The 24,277-nt window shown below is 34.6% G+C and overlaps 1 long non-coding RNA gene across 1 annotated transcript in view; it reads right to left on the bottom strand.

Moving 5' to 3' along the window:
- Positions 1-24,277, bottom strand: part of LOC138690959 (uncharacterized) — a 1,057,789-nt gene that overhangs the window by 412,671 nt on the left and 620,841 nt on the right. The window contains exon 4 of the long non-coding RNA XR_011329721.1: positions 6,243-6,312. This is a non-coding gene — a long non-coding RNA (uncharacterized lncRNA). The remainder of the gene's footprint in view (positions 1-6,242; positions 6,313-24,277) is intronic.

Here is a 24,277-nt window from a genome sequence, read left to right as displayed (position 1 = left end):
GACAAAACTAACCAGAAAATGTGTCAGTCGATTTTCTGGGAAGGCACTCTGGTACAGAATCGAATTTATAAAACGTAGTCACGTCAATATATATATATACAGGTATATATGCACACAAGAATAACTAGTTTATGTGAATTTGTGTAGCAAAATGAATTATTAGGCCTATTATCTATCTACTGAACACTTAAAATACGCGAGCGTAGGAACGCCGGACATCTTGCTTTCAGGGTCACAAGGAAGTTTCTTATGTGCTATGAAAAAAAGGAAAATCTACCTTCTTACTTGGTTCACATTAAATGTTTTAATTTATGGTCTGTTTTGAATGCTATTTCGAGAAAATTAACTAGAAGAAAACCATTGCTAATATTAAGAAATAGATTTTGTGAAGAAACGCACAAAATGCTTTTGAAGACGAATGTGTAAGCTTCAAAACAGCGGGTTTCAGTAGTGTTGTGATAAAATTGCATATTTATAAAACTTCTAAAACTGTCAAAGGTGTTGTTTCGATTATGTCAATATTATTACGTAAAGATATCGAAATTGTGTTTTAAGATCATTGGAATGTATATAGAAATTGTGACAATCTAAAGAATAAAAATATTCTGGTACTTAACTATTAATAGCAAATTTAATTGTTAGGTGATTTCTTCCTTTCGAAGTGAATAGTTTAGATTTTCTGTAATGTACTTTTCAGAATGATTTGTGATAAAAAACGAGTATATAAAGATAATAATCTGCAGTCTCTCATAATAAAATCTGATTACCTGCAAGCAATGTGCTATTTAAAACTGCACCTTCAATTCTCTATATGCTTTTCAAACGAGTTTGCCGCTCAAGAATGACTTAGTTATAAATATTAAACAATACAACAGAAAGAGGTCGTTCTCGCGTACTTCTCTTTCTCTTTATTGTTATTTTATAAGGGTGCAACGGAACTCAACGGCAAAACTTTAGGAATGGATTCCTCATATATAGAGTAGAAAAAAAAAATTCCATTACAACATGGGTCCGAAAATGCTTAATTACAGAATTATCAGGCTTACTTACTACTTGGAGTGATCTGTTCACGCAACAGATGAAATGTTCAAAGTGACTTCCTCCTGCCTGAATACAAGCCTCTGCTCGTCTTCGCAGAGAGTGCCGAACACGACAAAAATGCCTGGTGTAGTTATTGTCTGGCAGGCTGCCATAATGCGTGCACGGAGAATTTGTTCATCATGCACAGCAGTTGAATACACCAAGACTTTAAGTGTCTCCAAAGATAAAAGTCCAGGGATTTAAATCACGAGAGCGTGGTGGTCAAGCAATTAGCCCACCTCTACCAATCCAGCGTTCAGGATAATATGCATCAAGCTGCCTGCTGGCAAGAAAGAATGAAAGAAATGTTCAGTAGCACCATCATGCATGAAAAACAGCTGTTGACGGGATGCTAGAGGCATGTCTTCCAAGTAATCAGGCAATGTATTTTGCAAGAAATTTGTGTAGTTCTGTCCTGTAAGCCTATTCGGAAGAACGTAGGGATCCAATAAGCAATCACCAACAATGCCTGCCCAGTTGTTAATGGAGAACCTCTGTTGGTGAGACGACTCGATAGTAGCATTGGGATTTGTGTCTGCCCACACGTGCTGGTTATGGAAATTTTAGATTCTATCCCTCGTGAATGTTGCCTCATCTGTGAACAACATAACAGCTGCAAACTTAGGATCCGTACCGCATTGTCGGAGGAACTACCCACAGAATATTAATATTGCAGGATAATCCTCAGGAGATAAGGTTCGCATTTTAGTCCAGCAATCACGAAATGCACTATCATTAATAAAAGTCTGATAACTTTGTAATTAAGCATTTCCGGACCCGTGTTGTAAGGAACTTTTCTTCTTCTCTATGTATGAGGAATCCATTCTTGAACTTTTGTCATTGAGTTTCGTTACACCCTGTATAACACTATCCACAAAACGAAAAATGTATTTCCATACGGTAACACGCTGTCATATAATCATCACATTCCACTCGAATTAACTCATCAAAGAGAGCAACGTTCCATCTATCTCGGAAAATTCAATAGAGTAGACCAGTGATCGTCAACTTGACTGAAAACGGGCTCGGAAATTCGGGTTTTACTTTTTTTTTTTTTTTTCCATTTTATATAATCTTTATTTTTTTATTTAAGTCCGATTTTTGTTTTAGTGTGCGCTCAGCACTGCTTCTGTGCGGGGCAAGCGTGCATTACCTCGTGCTCGGCATTATACAGTATCTCCCGTTCAGTAGCGGCTCTTAACAGAAGCTACCTGCAATGTTGAATAGAAGTAGTAGGCTATGTCTCAACAGTCGTCAGGAATTTCAGTCACAGTCTGAAGAGTTGAATGTATGATATCAGAATTTCAAGATTTTCATAGGCTAGCGTAGGGAAAAATCGCTCTTTTACTGGAACTTTTCCAAGAGTTTCGTTTCCAAGAAAGTACTAGTTTCAAAGAACAGTTCAGAAATAACAGCAAGCGTCTGACATAACGTAATAATCACCAAAATTTTATATTGCTTCGGAACTAGTTCCATTTTCAAAAATCTTAGACCATAATGCAATTCGAACCGCGACAGCTGTTACAGTCAGATGTAACAGTAATTTATACAAACCATAAAACATCGCAATAATTTGATTATCCCTCCTGTTAAATAGGGGATATTAAATACTACGTGATATTAGTCTCTATTAAAGCTTCTTAATTTATTTGTAATAAATATTGATATTAGTTGGGCTACATTTGCACTGTTGTTACTGTAGTCATCATTCATAGTGTTCTGCCCAAGGGCAGGTATTTCGCTGCAAATTCAGCATTCTCCAGTCTTTCTATTTTCTGTCTTCCTCTTAGTCTCCGCATATGATCCATATAATATCTTAATGTCGTCTATCATCTGATATCTTCTTCTGCCCCAAGCTCTTCTCCCGTTTACCATTCCTTCCAGTGTATCCTTCAGAAGGCAGGTATGTTACAATATACAAATTTTATAACAGAATACAGTGCGGTATATAAATTTGTGTAATTTGTTTTCATTTTATATAGTAAAACAGTGACTTTGTAATAGTAGTAGTAGTAATAATAATAATAATAATAATAATAATAATAATAATAGGCACAATCTCACAATTTGATTTTCTTTTCATTCTTATTGCTATATTAATAACAAACAATGTAACTGAAGCTGATTCGCCACTCAGATTGATAATTTAATATTGAAACGCGCCCTGCAAATTCATTGTAGTAAAAAATTGCGCTCTCCTTCCAACTTACTCAATTCTGAAGGGACTACTGTACACCCAAGGAGATCATTTAGGCTGGAACTATTATGGTCTCTGAGAGAGTATCTGGAGTGTTCCAGACAAGATAGTTGGACGGTACGTTACACAGTACTCCAGTTCCTATGAGAAAGATTCTGTCAGAAACTCCTACTGTTATTTTGGAACAGTGTTCCGACCTATAGTTATTATTTTTGGAACTGTTATTTTCTCGGTACTGTTACGTTATTTTTCCCTATCTCTATCATAGATTTGTCTACTGTGGATGTAGATTGTGCTCCTGCTTAGCTTCAGCTAGAAATGACAGGCTGATAGTGTGATAATGAACTGAATGTGATATACGTACTGTATAAAAACAGGAAAAAGTCTGTGTGATTTTAATCACATTTTCCATTAGTCAGATTTCTCAGGCTTCATCAGCAGCTTTCGACAGACTGTGCATGTTCGGATCTACATACATATACGAACATTGTTTTCTTTAATGAAAATAAGTAATCCCACCACAGAACTAGCTAATTCATCTGACTACAATCTACAAAATTTTCTCAGTTCATGTGCTGTCCAGATCATAGTGCATAATATTGAGCAATCAGTACGCAATACAGAGGCTAAAAAATCTCGTAAAATTAGCATTACAGAAGATCAGGAAATATTTTTACTAATGGTCATGCATTAACAAAATGAAAAGAAAAAGTAGAAATTAAAATGCAGTAGGGTAAATTAGGGTCTGTTGGACAGTCGGGCATGTTGGATACTTTGTACTTTAACGTGTTACCTCGCCACTTGTGGCCACCACGTTCTGCTGGAAGTCAATGACGGAAGTAGCCACAAGTGGGGCTACTTCCGTCATTGACTTCTAGCAGAATGTGGTGGCCACAAGTGGCGAGGTAACACGTTAAAGTACAAAGTGTCCAACATGCCCGACTGTCCAACAGACCCTAATTTACCCTATAGTATTTAGTTTTATTCAGCTTTCATTTCATCCCTAACTTGTCAACCAATTGCTTTCATAAATGTAAATACCAGTATTAGGCATTCGCATTACTTTAAATTTAATTTGATCAGTATGAGAAACATTTATTATCACGGAAAAGCAGCCACCATCGCGAGCCTCCGCTGTGCCCGCGGCAGCGAAACACGAGCGCAGCGGGCTTCAGAGCTGCCTGAGATGACGTCACAGGGCATCGAGTTGACGACCACTGGAGTAGACTTTTGATCTTGAGACATTTTTCAAGATTTAACTGCGCACAAATGCACAAAAGCACAAGCGCGCACACATATACATACACATATATATGATGATAATGTACCTTTGAAATGAGAATCGAATTACGCAGTAGCCAATGAACACTAAAGCACCGTTTGTTGCATAGAGAGTGCCTATTCCTTTTCTTTTCTTTCGCTCCTGATTGGACATTGATCGCGAGGTTCTCAAAGACAAATCGTTTGTCATTTGAAAATGCAGTAAAAATAAGTTATGTTTGCTTCTTAATTATAACTAAGGCTACTCAATTCTGTTAGTACTACTGATAAATGTAGGCGAGTTGTAGATGAAGTAGACAGATTGCTCAACACAAGAAAGAAAAATAGAGGCATAAATATGCGTAACATATTGAAAATTTTCTTAGATATATCAAAATAATCGAATAAAATAACTATAGATAGTTATAGTACCTGTGAAAGCTTAAGTTTTCTCTACAATTATTTATAAAACAGATAAAGGTAATATTTTATATAAATATACAGACTGAGTTGAGCTAAAACTGCGTCATGAGGACAAAGGGATAAACTTCAAGGCGGGCGTTGCAAAGGATGGAAGGTGTTCAGTGACAGTAACATCATAAAGTTAATTCTTATGATAAAAGGAATAAAATTTTCCTCCGCCATTTTGCTTTATTTTGTTTTATTTTATTTTATTTTTTTAGTCAACTGTCCGAAGACAGGTTTGAACCTCACAAGTGATACCAATAAGGCATCACTTATGAATTTTATTTACTGGTAAATTGACTTTATTTGTAAAAAAAAAAAAAAAAAAAACACTGCAAGATCGTACGAAATTCCGTGGCACTTTCACTCGTTCTCCGCAGGAGTGAGAGAAAATGATGCAAATCAATGATCGTCAGCACTCCCTGAAATGGGTAACAGGTAAGCAGTGCATCGTAATATGCCTCGTCGTGCAGCAGAAAGGGGGAGAAAGCACACCCGCCAGCAGCCACTGATGCACCATAGTGCAGTCTCTTATTCGCGGTTAAGAGACGCTGGCTCGAGGGTGCTCTGTGCTGATGACCGCTGATGAAAATAAATGCTGCCTACTGCACGCCCAGCTCTGTAAAACGCTCTACGTCGTCTCGATCACGTACGCTTTACATGAAGCACACGTTTACAATTCGATAACAGCGTTGCCAAACATCCATTAATTAAAGTGATTTATTAATAATGAAGTATTAAAATACAATTAAACCGTAAATGTGACATACATATTATGCAAAATATTTATTGGAACTGAGAACTCTAATGTAAAGAAGTTACAAAGAAGAGTACAGGAGAAGAACAATAAAAATCATAATTCTCTAGATGTGTTTCAAAAGTTTCAAAGTTAATAGGATCAAAAATTATCACGAAAAATATTTACTTCTCGAAAATCTAACCGCAAAGGAAATAAATGGTATTGGGCTTTTCCATTTATATTGTACTAAGGATTCGTTCCTTAAAAGGGACCTACATTGAACACGTTCCACCAGCAATAATTTTGAAGTGTTTCTTGCAGGCACAATGCATATATAAGAAAACTTTTATTACAATTGAATACCGTTCTTAATAGAACGTCATATTTTATTGACAAATCCGTAACTTTATCGACAAAGGGAAAACTTCTGTCTTTGGTATACATGTTCTTACACTAATTCAACAAATACTATAATAAAAATAGAAAAGGAGAAGAACTCACCAGAATTGATGCAATCTTTGCAATCAAGAGAGACCATTCAGCAGCTTCTAGTAGCTCTTAACATGGCGACCTGGCAAAAGCAAATACAGTGATTTTGTTAGCTTTCCGCATGATCCAAGTTCTACAGGCAATGTGACGACATAACCTTCTTTCCCGTCACAGATAGAATATTTCGCACTATGTTTAGAACAGCTTCACTTTTTGGTTAATTGGTTTCACCCTCCTGAATATGTAACGCAGAGAAAACATAAAATAATATTTTATTCATGAGCTTCAGATAAGTAAAAACAAATTTACACATATTTACTTAAAATTCTAGTGATTTAAATGTTTATATACACAATGTTCATTGGGTTTTATTGTTCTGTTGCTCCATTACTTTTCGTCAACAAAATGGAATGGATGCATAGATTCATCACTCATCTGTTCAAGTTTACTTTATATCCGATTGGTTACGCTGTCATTGTCATTATTTGACTCGGAATCAGATAACGACGACTAAGCAGGAAAAATTATTATGCGTTTTGAGATTTCACGCTTCTAAATCCGTCACAACAGAGCAATGTGAAGTTCGTTGCTTTGTACTGCACTATTTTATTACTACTATTAGTATTATTATTACTATTAGGCCTATTATTATTATTATTATTATTATTACTACCATTATTATTACTATTCTTATTATTATTATTATTATTATTATTATTATTATTATTATTATTATTATTATTATTATTATTATCGGTTTGGAAGTAAATCCCGAAAAGACAAAGTATATGATTATGTCTCGTGATCAGAATATTGTACGAAATGGAAATATAAAAATTGGAGATTTATCCTTCGAAGAGGTGGAAAAATTCAAATATCTTGGAGCAACAGTAACAAATATAAATGACACTCGGGAGGAAATTAAACGCAGAATAAATATGGGAAATGCGTGTTATTATTCGGTTGAGAAGCTCTTATCATCCAGTCTGCTGTCCAAAAATCTGAAAGCTAGAATTTATAAAACAGTTCTATTACCGGTTGTTCTGTATGGTTGTGAAACTTGGACTCTCACTCTGAGAGAGGAACATAGGTTCAGGGTGTTTGAGAATAAGGTGCTTAGGAAAATATTTGGGGCTAAGCGGGATGAAGTTACAGGAGAATGGAGAAAGTTACACAACACAGAACTGCACGCATTGTATTCTTCACCTGACATAATTAGGAACATTAAATCCAGACGTTTGAGATGGGCAGGGTATGTAGCACGTATGGGCGAATCCAGAAATGCATATAGAGTGTTAGTTGGGAGACCGGAGGGAAAAAGACCTTTAGGGAGGCCGAGACGTAGATGGGAGGATAATATTAAAATGGATTTGAGGGAGGTGGGGTATGATGATAGAGACTGGATTAATCTTGCACAGGATAGGGACCGCTGGCGGGCTTATGTGAGGGCGGCAATGAACCTTCGGGTTCCTTAAAAGCCATTTGTAAGTAAGTAAGTATTATTATTATTATTATCAATAATTGTCTTATTTTTTATACTTTGTATGCCTCATTGTCACGAGCAGGTGTCATGAGCCCGTGTCAGAGGCACCAAGCTGTGTGTACATTATCATTACAAGTTTAAAATCTTATGTACACGACAATAAATTAAATGTAGTATAAGCAAAGAAACTGTAAAGATATCAGCAAGCAGGTATAGATCGTTCCTTAATACATCCCTCCGGAAGTGACCACATGTTTATTATTGCGACCCTTCAGCCGAGCTCTAGCCAGCTGTATATGACTAAGACTTCTAATTAGCTGGGGAAACATCTAGAAGGCATCGCGGCCCCTAATTAAAGATGACGCTACCCCAAGCCGTCATATCACCTGTCCCCTCACCCCTAACTTGCTGACATCTATAAATATTACTGTAACGCTCAAAGCGTCGCTTATTTGGTACGAAATTGTTGAATAAAGTGTGTCTGAGTCAATCTGAGAGACTTAGCTTTCTGCCGATCTCCACACCCTTTCCGAAGAGACGTTGGGTTGCTTCCTGCGGAGAACAACATCACATCTGCAGGACGCGACATCATTTTGACCTGCTGTTCACATATTATTATGCTTTTATCTTTCTTTCTGTATGTTATATATTATGTCTGATTTCCTCTTACTTGTTGTTTACATTTTATTATTATTATTATTATTATTATTATTATTATTATTATTATCTTATTCAGTTTTGTGTGTAAAATTGTAGTGTACTTTGTAAATTTGTAATGATTTTGTAACACAATTTTTGCTCATGGTTGAGTGTTAGAGAAGGCCGTATGGCCTTAACTCTGCCAGGTTAAAGAAATCATTATTATTATTATTATTATTATTATTATTATTATTTCCTTAATTGAACAGTGATTATGATGACTATACTTTCCAACAGGATGACTATCCCCCATTTACATCTCGTCCGGTGGCCACCACGTATCCCGGACCTAACACAGTGCGAGTTCTTTCTGTGAGGGTTTATAACATCCAGAGTTTACGTACCCTCAAATTCCCCGTTTCCTTCCGGATTTTCAGGAATGGATCAATTGTGCTGTGGAGAACATTACACGGGACATCCTCAATCGGCTACGACAGAAATTTGACTACCGCTTAGATGTGAGCACATTGAAGAACTCTGAGTGGTGTACACCTAACTCGAACGGTTACACTTGCGACTGAGATTTTTCATCAATTTATATTTTGGAAAATGTAGAAAATATCTTTGAAACTCCACAAATTTTTTTTTGTAAAAACCGTGTATTTGAATAAATGAAAAATACGAGACCCTCACAACCGTTTTAGTCAAAATTATTCATGTTTGAAGTATTCAGTATCTCTAATTGTTTGAATAAGTGTCCAGTTGTAAATATACCTAACGATAAAGATAGCCTATCGTGTCCCATGAAGGGAAAAGGCCTCTTTAAATAAGGGAGAGCTCTATTTGTCTAACGTGATGAGCTAGCTCACGTTAGACGTGATATTTAAGTCTAAGAACTTGAATTCCTTTAACAATTGTCCTCTCACTGCCTTTCACAACTTCCTGTCTATGCACAAATGTATCTCGAGTAGTTTGCACTTTCTTCTGTCTCTTGCCTCTCTGGATCACTGTTGACCTGCCTGTTCTCTGAAGAAGTCTGCCCATCTGCGCCGAGGTCTGCCCTGAAGTCTCCTTCCTATACGGGGGTCCCACATGGTAGCTCGGTGTGTCCATCTGTCGCCTGGTAGCCTGGCCACGTGTCCACCCCATTTCCATTTGGATGTAATGGCTGCATGTGTGATGTGCTGTGTATCTGCCTGTTGGTACAGTGTCGCATTTGGCATTTTCTCCTTCATTGATACGCCCATAATTTTTCGCATCATTTTCCTTTGACACGTTTGTAGTTTGGTCCTTTGTTTCCCTGTTAGCGACTATGTTTGGCACCCATAAAGTAATACAGTTGTAAATGGCAGCAACTAAAGAGCTGTGAATTTATTATTACAAGATCGAAATAAATATTATATTTGTGAGGTAAACTCTTATTGTCAACTTCAAAGAAATGAAGACACAAATGGATTCAGTTTAATACAAATTTTTCTGAAGTTAAAACTTATGCTAAAAATTAGCTCTCTTACTCTGTATTTTAAGAAGAGAGAAATTATGAAGGTAGGAAAGCAGAGCAATGAAGACAAGAAGTGTATGAAAAGAAAGAAAAGAAAGATAGAAAATCAGAGACACAAAACAGGGAAAGTATAATCAGAAAGGAAAAAAAGGCAGGAAAGAGGAAACAAAAAAGACGTTTATAAGTTCTTCAATGTAGGATGTCAATAGAGCTCTTTATTTTATACTTTCTTCTTCTATTTCGTGAATTATAAATGTTGATTTGTTCCGACTTAAAGTGATGTCTAAGAACTGATATCGTCACCGGTAGCTAAGCCATTCTATGGTTCTTTGTACACTTACCTTGTAACTAATTTTCGGACGAAGGCTCTAATTTCAGGTGTCCCTATCAGTTGTTCATATTAATAAACGTGTTTTTATTACCACATAAATTTTAGCACATAAAAGAAAGGAAACGTCCAACTGTCGACAATAGGTCGTACAGAAGTGTTAAATTCATAATGAACGGTGAACGTGTTAGTTAATTTCATTACATATTCCCAAAGGACGGCGGCATAATTTACTTAACAGAGTGCAGGATGTATATCGCAGAAGTCTCCCAAGTGAGAAGAGCTCATTCGTGGTCATGGGTCCCAGCGCAACGCCGCGTTCGTGATCGTGCTCAGATCACGATTTGTCACGGAGGTCCAAACAAAGCGAAGAAGGCCCCCCGCCATGCATTAGTGTAATTGAGACACGGGTGTGGACATTACATTTGATGACCAAGTCTTTGTCTCCAGTCCATAGTGTGTCTTTCTACAACCAGGTCTTTTGTCGACAATAACAAAATTTAAGGATGAGCACACTTCAGCCATCACGCGGCATATAATATCTCATCTTGTTAAAATCTTATACATAAACTCCAAAGAATTGCTTTCAACTATTTCCGCCAACCAATAACCAGCAAAAAGTATTATTTCCAAGACCAGTTGCAGCTCACAAGCAAACGTTCCGATGGGGCCAGATAAAAAAAGTTAAATTTCTTTCTTCCACCATGTTAATAATGCCAAAAGAAGTGCTTATACAAATTTTGGCCACTCGACCGCAATTACGACGGCCATAAAAAATAAGTTCGTCAGGGGCCGCTAACAGAAAAAAAAACACAATATCATGGACAAATTTACTGGAACGAACACAGCAATTGTTTCGCTATTTTTCAACATATTTTCCAACGGAATTGAGACATTTCTCATATCATGGGATCGACAGAGAGAGGTGCAGACGCAGTCAAACGCTGATTCCGATTCGAGGCGGCTGACTTCTACGACACAAAAATTGATCCTATGGTATAGGCCTAACAAATGTCTCAATTCCAGTGGGGGATATGTTGACAAATACAGTAGGTACCGCAACAATTGTATCTGTTTCAATAAATATTTATACGCAATTGTGCTTTTTTTTTATAAACGGTCCCAGGGAAAATCACTTTCTGGACGGCCTCGTAATTGCGGTCGAGTGGCCAAAATTTGTATAAGCACTTGTTTTGACATTATTAACATGGTGGAAGAAAAAAATTTAACTTTTTTTATCAGAACGTTTGCTTGTCAGTCATAAGTGTAAAATAGATAACATATGTAGATTCGAATGGAGAAAGGTCTTTCGACACACAAAACTGTTACGTTATGGTTTAATAACATTACTTCCATTTCTACCAAACCAGACCTAACGCTGAAAATATCACAAAAGTTAGACAAACTGGTAATCTCGGATGGACTTTACCATTTGCGGAAGTTAGCAGGAAAAAGAAAATTATTTCAGGTAGTATCATATATGAGATTCCTCGACATGGGAATTTATGTGAATTTAGTTCTATACTCATACCTACTGAAGAAAAACAATTTTTGCAGTAGTATTACCAATATATATTTTATTGTTATAATAAAAGTAGTAATAGAGTTGGTAGCAAGACACCGCTTTGTTAATAGTGGAAGCAGTGGACGTAATAGTGACTGCAATATACCTAGTCTGACAGCAATATATTACTAGAGATAAAAGTACAATAGTAGTAACGCTAATGACTGCAACAGACCGGTACTGACAGTAACATATTAATAGAGATACACGTGCAATAGTAGTAACGCTAGTGACTGCAACAGACCGGTACTGACAGTAATATATTAGTAGAGATATAAGTATTGTACAATAGTAGTAACGCTAATGACTGCAATAGACCGATACTGACAGTAATATATTAGTAGAGATAGAAGTACTGTACAACAGTAGTAACGCTAATGACTGCAAATAGACAGGTATTGACAGTATTATATTAGTAGAGATAGAAATACAATAGTAGTAACGCTAATGACTGCAACAGACAGGTACTGACAGTAATATATTAGTAGAGATAGAAATACAATAGTAGTAACGCTAAAGACTGCAATAGAGAGGTACTGACAGTAATATATTAGTAAAGATAGAAGCAGAACAGTAATGATTCTATTAGCAGAGGCGTACGTATTTATCGTAAAAGCACCTAGGAAAAGCATAGAAGCAGCTCCCTCCCACATAGCTACAATAGATAATATGTAGCTAATCGGAGATGTATGCAATGGAGGGGGAAAGGAACTAGCCACTCTATCCCATTACCTCCTGGCCTAGTTGCCTCATAAGTGGTGCCTTGTTGGTATCACTAGTGAGGTTCGGACAGTTGAGTAAACAACAGATCCTGAACAGAATTTGATTTCATGTAATGAGGATCATAATCATGAACCATACAGTGATAGAGTCTTCTAGCGTCTACAAATAACTGGAAAGGGAAAACGAAAAGTAAGTGACAATCCTCAAGAGAAGACAACCACGATTCTATGCAAAAGCCTTCAAGGTGAGTTGACTTCTAAATTTCTAGTTCTTCTTCTTCTTCTTCTTCTTCTTCTTCTTCTTCTTCTTCTTCCCTTCAAGTATTAGGCCAAATGGCCTGTTACGATCTCACAGTTGAATATTCAATCCACCGCTTCTTTGGACGACCGAGCATGACTTTTGGACTTCTGGGATTCTATCTCTACGCATGCGATGCAGATGATTTATCCAGTTGTTCTGATAATGTTTTACGTGATTAATTGCAGGTTCTAGTTGTAATTCTTCCATTACATCTTCATTGCGTTTGTGATCCCCTTTCGTATATCCCGCTGTATATCTCTTAAATTTCATTTCATTAGCCGTTATTCTGCTTTTGTCTTTCTTTGTCTTTTGTGTTACTAGTTAAAGACCTAAAATAGCTAAAGAGAAACAATGCACACATTGTGTCCTCTCGATAATGTTATAAATGCTTCTTGATTTTGAGGAATTTACATATGGCAAACATTTTACCTCTTCAGTTTTAGGGGAATTTACATTGACGGGATTTTAAACCTTTCGAATTAGAGGAACTTACAATATCCCAAACATCTACATCATTCCATCAATATTTCTCCATTCCGTCATCATTCCATAGTATTCCCCCAACGCCGACTGGCAACGCACGGAGGGGGTTGGCTTAGAAAAAAGTGGGGTTGCCTGTTCTAAACCTCGGTACGCAGCGAACCTTGGTGTAGTCAGCCGGTGTAGGTTTGGGAATGCGCCTAGCTTGAGGGTTAAGGCAATAGATCATGAAAGGTCGCAGTGCTGGGTCATAGTTCCCCTCCTGAATTTCAATTCAATATTACCAGTAGCAGTGGAAGCAGTAGGATTATAAACTGCATTAGGGTCAACAATATCAGTAAGAAAGTAGAAGGCATAACACTAGCACTATTAGTCATATTTGTAGAACAAATCGTGGCCTTGGTGTGACAAGGTTCTAACTACGGTAACAAAATTGACAAAAATATGTTTTTCATTTGTAAACACTCTTTGCAATACTATCTAGCTTATAAATTCATTTCAGCACCATTTGTTGAAAAATGAACGGACTAGCAATGTGACAGAGATCTATCTGATGAAAGCTTTTGAAAATATTTATTCTGACAAAGTTCTAACTGCAAACTGCTACTATTCTCTCACAAAGATCCGTAAGTTTAATTTGTAATACCATATGATACAATATAATATTGTGTTATTTATTCAGTCATATGACAAATCAATTTTACAAAAACTAATGACACTTATCCATATATGTCGTCATTATGCTCTATGCAATGAAAATGACGAACGTTTTCGCCCTTCGGGCATCATCAGGCCTTTGTATAATATCTTATATCTGGTCTCTGTGGTAAAATGCAATGATAATTTAATGAAAATGAACTGTTTAAGATTAACTTATGATATGTCTAAAATACTGTACAGACTTAATATGCGTAAAATTACAAACTGTAACTGCATTGCGATGATACATAAAATTGTGAAACTGTTAGTAATGTTCCTCATTTAAACTGCATAATACTGATGTATATATTTCGATCTTGTTTCAATGGTTTGACTTGGACGGCGAATTGTATCTGAAATATATATTATAGATATAGAAAAAGAAAAGAAACTACAAACGTGAAAATTATAGTCAAATTAATTGTCAAATGTACTCACGTTTTAAACATGTGTATTGCACAAGCTGTTTTGTGATTTTTCATTGCGAATATTCTGTGAAGTGGTATTTATCTGTAATGAAAACTTTAATATCAAAAATGTAAATTTGGAGTTTGGAAATATATTAATTATGTGAACATACTTACGACAACATGAGATGACCTTGTTGCACCGAATTCACCGACTGATGTGACGCGAGCGTCGTATTGTGTTTACGTAGAAAGCTTACGCGGAAGGACATTGAGTTTTGGTGGGGTTAAAAGTTGTATAGGGGATTCCGGATTTGAGTCAAATTTTCATTAAGAATACAGTTATCCCTTTGAATCTGCTTTGCAATATAATATTCCTCTGCAGAATTTATAAATTTTGTGTCTATTCCTGATTTTAGGATTTCAAGGTTTTTTGGATCGGGCCTAATTCGTGTCCAGTTCCTATTAAATGGGAAGCGTATGTGGATTTTTTACGGTTGTGTTTGAAATCCGAAATGTGTTCACTACATCTAATTTTGAAGTTTCTTTTAGTCTGTCCTATATATTTTTTCTTACATGTGCAACATTCCAGTCTATAAATACCATTATTATGTAACTTATTAATATTGTGAAGTCTATTGTTTAAGTTGTTATTAAGTTTGTTGTCTGGTTTATGTGCTATATGAATGGCCTAAACCCTGATAGCTATTGATGATGATGATGATGACGAATGTTTTCTTTTTTGAAAAAGTTAGCTAATTTATTTGATATGTATTTGTTATATGATAGACCAAAATATTGTTGTTAATGTTGTTATTTTATTTAGTTAAAGTAGATGTATTGTTTTAGTTTTTTTAGTTCTTTTGTTCTTATTTATTAATTTCTTGATCAAATTTGTACTGTAGCCATTTTCATTGGCTATTTGAATTATTTTATTATATTCTTTATTATAGTTGCTTCCACTTAGAGGGAATTGTATTAGTCTATTAATCATAAAGTTGAAATTACTTAATTTGTGTGCGGCTGGGTGTTCTGAATCTATGGGAATACTGTGGTTGGTGGTTCCAGGTTTTCTGTAAATATTGAACTCCAATTTATTTTTGTGTTTTTTTATTGTGATGTCTAAAAAATGAATCATATTATTAACTTCAATTTCTTGTGTAAACTTCAAATTATTATGTAGATCATTGAAAGAGGTTAATATTTGTTCATCGATCTGTTTGTTTTCATAAATTATCAAAGTATCGTCTACATATCTATTGTAAAATTTATATTATGTGCTTGTAAGATGTTATTAACTTTATTATCTTCAATGTATTGAATAAATATTTCAGCAAGTAAACCAGATAATGGATTACCCATGGCTAATCCTTTACATTGTGTATATATTTTATTGTTAAACTGGAAGTAATTCTGTTTAGTTTCGATATGTAGTAATTTAATTATTTGATCTACTGTGAATTTTTGTACATTATTTTTAAGTAATCTCTCTTCAGTTATATCAAGGGTTTCCTTTATGGGAATGTTGGTGTACAAATTTTCAATATCTAGAGATAACATTTTAGTGTTTTTCGTAATTTTTAAATTTTGAAGTTTACTAATTAATTGACTAGTGTTTTTGTTGTATATAAATATTGCAACTTCAATACAGACTTTAAAAATCGTTGGAGAAATTTACATATTTTATAATTCGGAGAATTTACACAATTTACTACTGGTCTCATTGTTATAGGATTTTTATGTGTCTTAGGTAAGGTTTTCATAGACGGAATTTTTGGATTTTGATTGACGTATTTAAACACATCATTGGGTGAGATGATGTCTGGCATAGCTTTTAAAAATTGGTTCTAATTTCTTTTTGGTATACATCAGTAGGATCATTTTTAATTTCTGTAATTTGATTTTTCTTAAAAAATTCTAAGGTTTTGTTACAATATTGTTCTTTATCTAAACTTACTACGGCATTAGATTTATCGGCTTTTATTTGAACTTAATTATTATCATTGAACTTTTTCTGCAAATTATTTAATTTACGTTTTATTTGTTTGGATTTATTGAATTGTTTTTTTGTTTTGGAATTATCTTTATAATCTTTTATTAATTTTGCAGTCTGATGTCTAAGGTACTCTTTATTTGGATGAGTACAATTCTGTATTATTGTTTCTGTTTCAATTATTAACTCAGCTATCGTTTGATTTATATTAGGCTGAGGAAAGTTATATTTGTAACCTAGATTCAAAATGACAACTTCTTCTTGTGTGAATTCCGTATTGGATAACTTAATTATCCTGTTAGGTTTCGGATCTTGTTGTTCGATATTGTGTTTATTTTCCACCTTATTTATGAGATTATCTAATTTCTTATTTAAAGTATTGTATTTGTTCTCCATTAAGAACTGAATCTTTTCGTTAATTTCTTGGTCAACGAGAGGCCATATTTGTCCAAAGGTCTTTGAAATCGTTAAATGTAGTTCATATAATTGTATATTTATATTGTCTTTCTTTTTATACAAAAACGTAATTTCATTTTTAATCCAATTCACTTGTGCAGTTGTTTTTTTCTAATAGCTGCTTTAGTTTTTGATTTAATTCCAATCGTACCATATTTGGGAATGACTTTATTTTCTAAGCATTTTCTGTTAAACCAAATATTAGCTATTGTATTATGAAGTTTAATTTTGGAATTGAGATATTGTTTGTAAATATTTGTGTGACTCACATTCATTAACTTAGAAAGCATATTGTGATAATTCAGATTGTCAATGTTATAATACCATATGATACAATATAATATTGTGTTATTTATTCAGTCATATGACAAATCAATTGTATAGAACATAATGACTACATATATGGATAAGTGTCATTAGTTTTTGTAAAATTGATTTGTCATATGACTGAATAAATAGCACAATATTATATTGTATCATAAGGTATTATACAGTAACATTGACAATCTGAATTATCACAATATGCTTTCTAAGTTAATTTAATTTGTGTTATGCATAGCTAAGCATGATATATTTTATTTGTAATTTTCATTGGGTATTGATAAATATATGAGTAATGTATTCAGATAATGATAAAATTATTTGAAAATAACTATCAGTCAGCATACCGGTACTTTTTTTTATATAATAAACAGCTATCAACATAACGAAAGTGGGATATCAAAGTTCTGACGATATGTTCTGTGGTGACTACCCTGATGATTACATTCCTCCTGCTTCATCTGATAACGAATATTATGAACAAACAACCCCAAGAACGTAATTATTATATGTAATGAACCTAACCTCAGTCGTAACATGTGGTCTACAAGGCAATTTATGAGTTTTGATAAGCCATTACAAATTAAGACTCTGCATTGAAGAATTTATAATTTTACAGTGAATTTTCTTACAAAGAATATGGTTTATTTACCATTAAATTGTCTGCTTACCGTTATATGCCTGAAATGAGACAAAATAGAGATCTAAATGAGAAGTAAACAGAGTGAAGTTGGCCACAAAGTTAATTAAAACTGAAGTGTTTTTTAATGAAGAGGAAGGAAAGGAGAAACAGGCAGCGTTTGAAAAGAAGACTTGACTTCAGTAATACATTTTTAACATCTGAGAAAATTTCTTCTATTAGGTGACGTACTGTTTCACATAGTTATAATGCCAACAATAGCATTTCTCAATTCTCATGGACAAAAGTTTACACAATGAAAACAGTTTTGCGTATATAGAAGAGCCAAACAATACGTAAGATGATTTTTATATTCAATCTTTTCGTTTTCCACTTAGCCATTTCACGTGTTCACAACATTTACACGTTGCCATTACTTAAAGTATACATTTTTTATTTGTCAATAATAAATTTGATGACTAACTTCACTTACAAGAAACTGTTTCTTAAACCAGTGATTTTAATTGTGTAATTATTTGTTTAATTTAAACATATAATATAAACAGCATAAAACATATAAGTACATTTAAATAAAACAAGCAACATTGAAATTATAATAGGCCTAATAACAACAAAAAATAAATACATATGTAATTATTAATTTCAGAAATAACCAAGAAAATACACCCAAAAAAGGTACGGAAATTAGTGTCTAATCCGCAGTCCTGGAAATGCAATATTCGAAGTACTCTATATATCCTCCTCACATAACATCAAGTGAGATTGGCCTTTCATGAAGAATGATGTAACAGAGATCTGATTGTTTTTACAAAATATAATTTTAATTTCTGTAATTTACTTAATGTCAATTGTTATCCGATTATAAATTAAAAGAGAACAATTTTTTTCAAAGTTTAAATGTTTTATGTAACGAATAATAATGTTTTAGGTAATGAAAGAAATATAGTTTGACAAAGTTCTATCAGCACTTAGAACCTTGTCTCTTAGAACCTGAAAATTCATTATGGAAGGACATAGTAGTTCTATCTGTAAATTAAATATTCTAAAGTGGTCAAATTAGGCTATGAAAGTATGTAATTATAAGTTAAATTCTTTAAGATGTCATACGTAACATTTCATAAGTATAAGAAACTAAATGTTCATATTACAATAAATTGAAACTTTGAAGCTCTGTATCTCAAAAGTATGGAGGAAGCAATTAGAAACTTGTCAAACCAAGGCCACGTCATGGCAGTAATGGCCTATTCACAATGAAAATTAAACATAACCGTAACATAAACACAGAAGTTTGCGCCCAGGCTACCAAATGGGATCATTCACAATGATTCACATAAACACTGACGATTTATCAACATCTAGGTTATTTAGCGTCTGAATGAGATGAAGGTGATAATGCCGGTGAAACGAGTCCGGGGTCCAGCACCGAAAGTTCCCAGCATTCGCTCATATTACGTTTAGGGAAAACCTCGGAAAAAATCTCAACCAGGTAACTTGTCCCGACCAGGAATCGAACCCGGGCCACCTGGACTGCCCGAGAGGTTTCGCAGTTCACTACAAAGAAGAGCACAACGTTGCGTTCAGATGTAAGGGCACCATTTTGAACACCTGCTCTAGGTAGAATTAAGTTAGACCTAACCCTTTAAGGCATAGTGACTTCATTTCAATCGCCTACACTTTCTATTTAGTTTCAATGTCGTGAAATTGTGCCACAGTGGCTTCAAATAAAGTCACTTCTTAATTTGTATGCAAATTTATGAAAATACAAATTGTTTGAAAATTTCATCTCTATTTTTTGTATTTTACTTAATTTGACCTCAAATTTGTGAATTAAGATTCTGCGCTTCAAAGGGTTAAGGATGTCTGCACGTCTGCTCTTAGTGAGGAATCTCAACAGAAAATGTGCGTTATCTTGACTACGGTTAATTTGCGGACCAATGTGCATTCCAGTTTTTTTGCTTGTGTTAGTTTGTAATTTTCATCAGTAAATTATTGACTGTCACTTTTAAAACACCCTCTATTTATACTTTACAATTACTGCGACTACTATTGTTGATTATACTAGTAGTTTTACTAGCACTAAAACCCACACCTGTGGAGAAACGGTTAGCGCCTCTGGCCGCGAAACCAGTCGTAAAATAACCTACTAAAAAATTAAATAGCACTAAAACACAAAATAGAAATAAATCCGTTGCACGATTCCACATGAAGGGTCAAGGTCGATCAGACGACTGCTGGTCTCACGTCCACCCTCCTCACTTGAGGTGAACTATCATCCATCCATACGGGAGTAACGAGTAGTTAGCATGATGACCTTCCCCAGCCCCCAGCTGTTACAGCTGGCTTGTGAAACCGGATTTCGCTTCTCACTATGGGTCCCGAAATTCATCACATGTTGGGTGACACCGGCCCCATATACTGATACAAATTTCATGGGAATTTTTTTTTTTTCACCTCGAAGACACGAAACAACCGCTCACTCCTAGTGCTAGTCTAGATCATAACGCCATTAGACGAAGCAGCTACGGTATAAAGGCTCATTCACAATGAAAATTAAACATAACGTAAGCGTTAACTTAAGAATGTAAACGTTACGGTAAAATCAAGAAGTCATACCATCATTCACGATGGGGACATAAACATAATAGCAAACATACTTGGTAATCATGGAAACATAACAACGACACCATTTCCTCATAACGATGTGGGACCCCTACGTCGGAAAGAGAGGACAGGGAAGACCACGGCTCAGATGGTCTGACATGTTTACCAAAGAGGCGGGGAAACAATGGTCGAGGACAGCAAAGAACAGAGTTCTGTGGAAAGAACTAAGGTAGGTCATTGTAAATAGATAACGTAATCAGTGTTAAGATATTGTAAATAGTAAAGTCAGTATTAGTGAAAGTGTAAGATAAGTTTTGTAAATAGTAAAGTCAGTGTTGAGAATGTGTCAGGTAAATAGTGTAAATAGCAATCAGTGTTTGTCAAAGTGCCGGTGTCAGTATAATGTGTGTAGTGCAAGAAAAAAAATGAACAAAGAACAGAGTGCTGAGACTAGTTAAAGTTGAACAGTTAACCATGTCACGAAAGTAGTATACACGACAAGCTCGCCTGGATTGGCTCACCAAGCGAGTACACTTGAGCCATCCCTGTCGAGGGTGTTCTAACCCCATCACAGGAGGCCTGTGCCCAACATGGGACATCATGGCTAACATTCATTCATTGAAGAACATTATTTTGCTGAAGCAAGATCTCTTATTTCTTAAATAAGCAATTTAAAAGCATAATAACTTTTAAGTGTCTTCAGTAAATACTTCCTCTCAAGTTTTCAGTCATCTTTATTGTTTCTTTCTTCTGTCGACCGCTGGATAACTTTTTCATGAAATTGAAGATAGTCATGAAGTACATACTGCATAATTTTGCTGACATCTTCAACTTTCTTCATATTTTTTGGGAGTATTCCATAATATGCTTGACTTTCAGGTAGTTTCAAGTTATTAGGATAGATCGCATTGGTTCTAAGCAGTAACTTGAATGTGTGTGTCATTATTCCATCAATATATTATGATCGTATAATCATTGTATTCATATGCAATCACTGTGCCCGGGGACATAGCATCAACAACCATTATTGAATACTGTGAAATTTGAGGTATATGTTCTGATCTTTTAGGCACTCCTTTCCCTAATGATTCAACTACTCGCAATTTTTAACTGTTGTAAACAAAGAATGGAATCATGGGGTTTTATATTGTACATCATGCAGAGAACAGAATGATGGGAGAAGAAGAGAGTTTGTTATTGATAGGTCACACATGTCCTGGACATGTGCCCTTTCAATACTAAACGGAAACTTCTTTACACTGTAACACTCGGTAAGTGCACATACTTGTGCCTTTTCTTAAGCAAACAGTGCGCTACACTAAGAAGAATATGATGGTGGTCATAACTCAATTTGTCAAAAAAGTGGACATGTGACCTTTCAATAATAATGGATTCGTTTGTACTTTTCATCTGTAAATTATTGAACATCACTTTTAAAGCATCCTATATTAAAAGAAGTAATATCAACAGTAAAAATAGCAGCAGAAATTGCGCATGTAATAGTAGCAGTAAATAGTAGGATTAATAATAATAATAATAATAATAATAATAATAATAATAATAATAATAATAATAATAATAATGGCTTTATTTAACCTGGCAGAGTTAAGGCCGTAAGGCCTTCTCTTACCCTCAACCAGGAATAAAACTTACTTACACCGTTGAACATAAAACTGGATCGGAATTAAGTAATTACATACTGATACGATTTAGGTACATAATGAGATCAAAAGAGGTAGTTACATAAAATTTACCTCATAAAATAAAAATAAACATAGTGGAATACATATTAATGTTGTTAGAATCAAATACGAATCACATAAAAACAGAAGCCGATAATTCAATAAAAAAGTGTACACAGTAAAAATAAAAATAAACACATTAGTATACATATTAGTATTAGATTACAATTAAGTAGAATTTACATAATTAAACCAGAAACCGAGCAATTGAATAAAATGTACACAAAAAATAGATTAATAATAAAAAACAACACAGTGGGATACATATTGGTGTTAAGTGATAAATAAACACGATTTACATGATTACACAATGAAAAAAAGAAACAAAAAAAATAAAAACAAATACAGTGGAACACATACCATTAAATATTTGCAACGCGTTAGGTCTGGCAACTCATCATAAGATATTTTTTAATTTACATTTAAAGGAAATTAAAGTTCGGCAGCCCTTGACTTCAGGCGGCAGAGAATTCCAGTGACGAGAACTAGCAACAGTGAAAGATGAAGAATAAAAAAAGATGATGTGTGCAGTGGTATTTCTAGCGTGTTACCATATTGTGACCGAGTATTTAAGTTATGATACCGAGAAAGACTGTGGAATCGGACAGATAAGTAAGAGGGAGCAGAGGTGTGCAAAATTCGGTATAAGAGAGAAAGGGAATGTAACTTTCTCCTCTCATTTAACCTGAGCCACAATAATTTATCGAAAGATTAGTAGTAACTGTAGTAATAGTAACAGTATAGTGTTAGGCCTATTATTAAACATATTACTAATAGATCCTCTAGTAATATTAATGACTGCGATTGTTGTAATAGTATTAGTAGTAGTGGCAGGAGTAGTAGTAATAGCAACAATAAAAGTAGCAGTGGTAGGAAGCAGAATTAACAGTATCATTATTAATAGAACTCTTTAATTGTTTCAGTAATACGACGACAGAGAGGCGAAAAGATAGGAAATGTGTGGAGTAAAAGTCATACACTTAAATGCAGTTATTTTTTTTAACATCGAAGGAGTTCTATAATAAATGATTGCAAGGGCCATTTTTTCAAAGGGAATGTATTTGGTTCAGTGGCCCAAGTCTGCCCGCTAGCGACTGCTCGAGATTTCGAAGTGTGCACCACTGACCATTCAACCGTAGTTATCAGACACGTTCAACATCCGAGGACCGTTCATCAGTCATGAGAGGCCACTTGCTCGTTCAGAACTGGATCATCGTGGCCCCACCAGGATGAGAATATTCGTTTAGTTCAGTTCCTCAACGGAGGGTGAAAAAAAGAAGATATTACCACGGTCTAGCATATACAGTCACAAGCTCAATATGTAATAAATATCCGTCCATAGATAGTTGCTAACTACTAGGATCGCTACTATCGCCTCATTACAGACAATGCGAAATAGTACCTGCACAGTTTATTGTTCCTAGCAACCTCATCAACTCAAGCTTCGTGACTGTATATACTAGACTGTGATATTACTACAAATAAACAGACAATGCTATACATACATAAGTGTTCTGTCCATGGGCAGGTCTTTTAATGCAAACCTAGCATTCTCCAACCTTTCCTATTTTCTGTCTTCCTATACATTAAAAATAATTCCTTGTCGTTTATTTTCTAGAATATACTATGGAAGTTCATACATAAAAATGTACGTACTTAAAATGTGACTAGTTGCAGGAAATGGGACCTAAAGTCGGATTTTTCATTTTTTGTTTTTGTTTTGTTTTTTTTTTTTTTGGTTTCAAAAAGAAGAAGAACTACTGGCATTTTAAAAAAAATCATGGTTCTAGGTGCTATAGCTTTTAATATATTACTTATTGAATATTTATATTACATTACTAGCAGTACCCGTGCGCTCCGCTGCACCCGTTAGAAATAAATATAAAGTAATTACATAATTAAAATAGGACATTTGATCCAGGGAACACTGTGTTTGATAGAAGGATAAATCGTTTAATATGTTACTTAATTTAAATTGTATTTAAAATATTAAAATGCGATCATTTTGATCCAGAGACCACTCACTTGGTGCAATGACAATTCCTTTAACATGTTTCTTAATTGTTATTACCAATTATTTTTGGAAAAGCGAAAATTAACAGAACAATTTTGGCTACAGATTTATTATTATGTTTATATTATATTATATTATATTATATTATATTATATT

This window comes from Periplaneta americana, chromosome 16 (genome assembly GCF_040183065.1).
Source record: "Periplaneta americana isolate PAMFEO1 chromosome 16, P.americana_PAMFEO1_priV1, whole genome shotgun sequence".
Lineage (NCBI taxonomy): Eukaryota > Metazoa > Arthropoda > Insecta > Blattodea > Blattidae > Periplaneta > Periplaneta americana.
The sequence above is the reverse complement of the archived record's forward strand: the minus strand, read 5'-3'. Positions and strand labels throughout refer to the sequence as shown.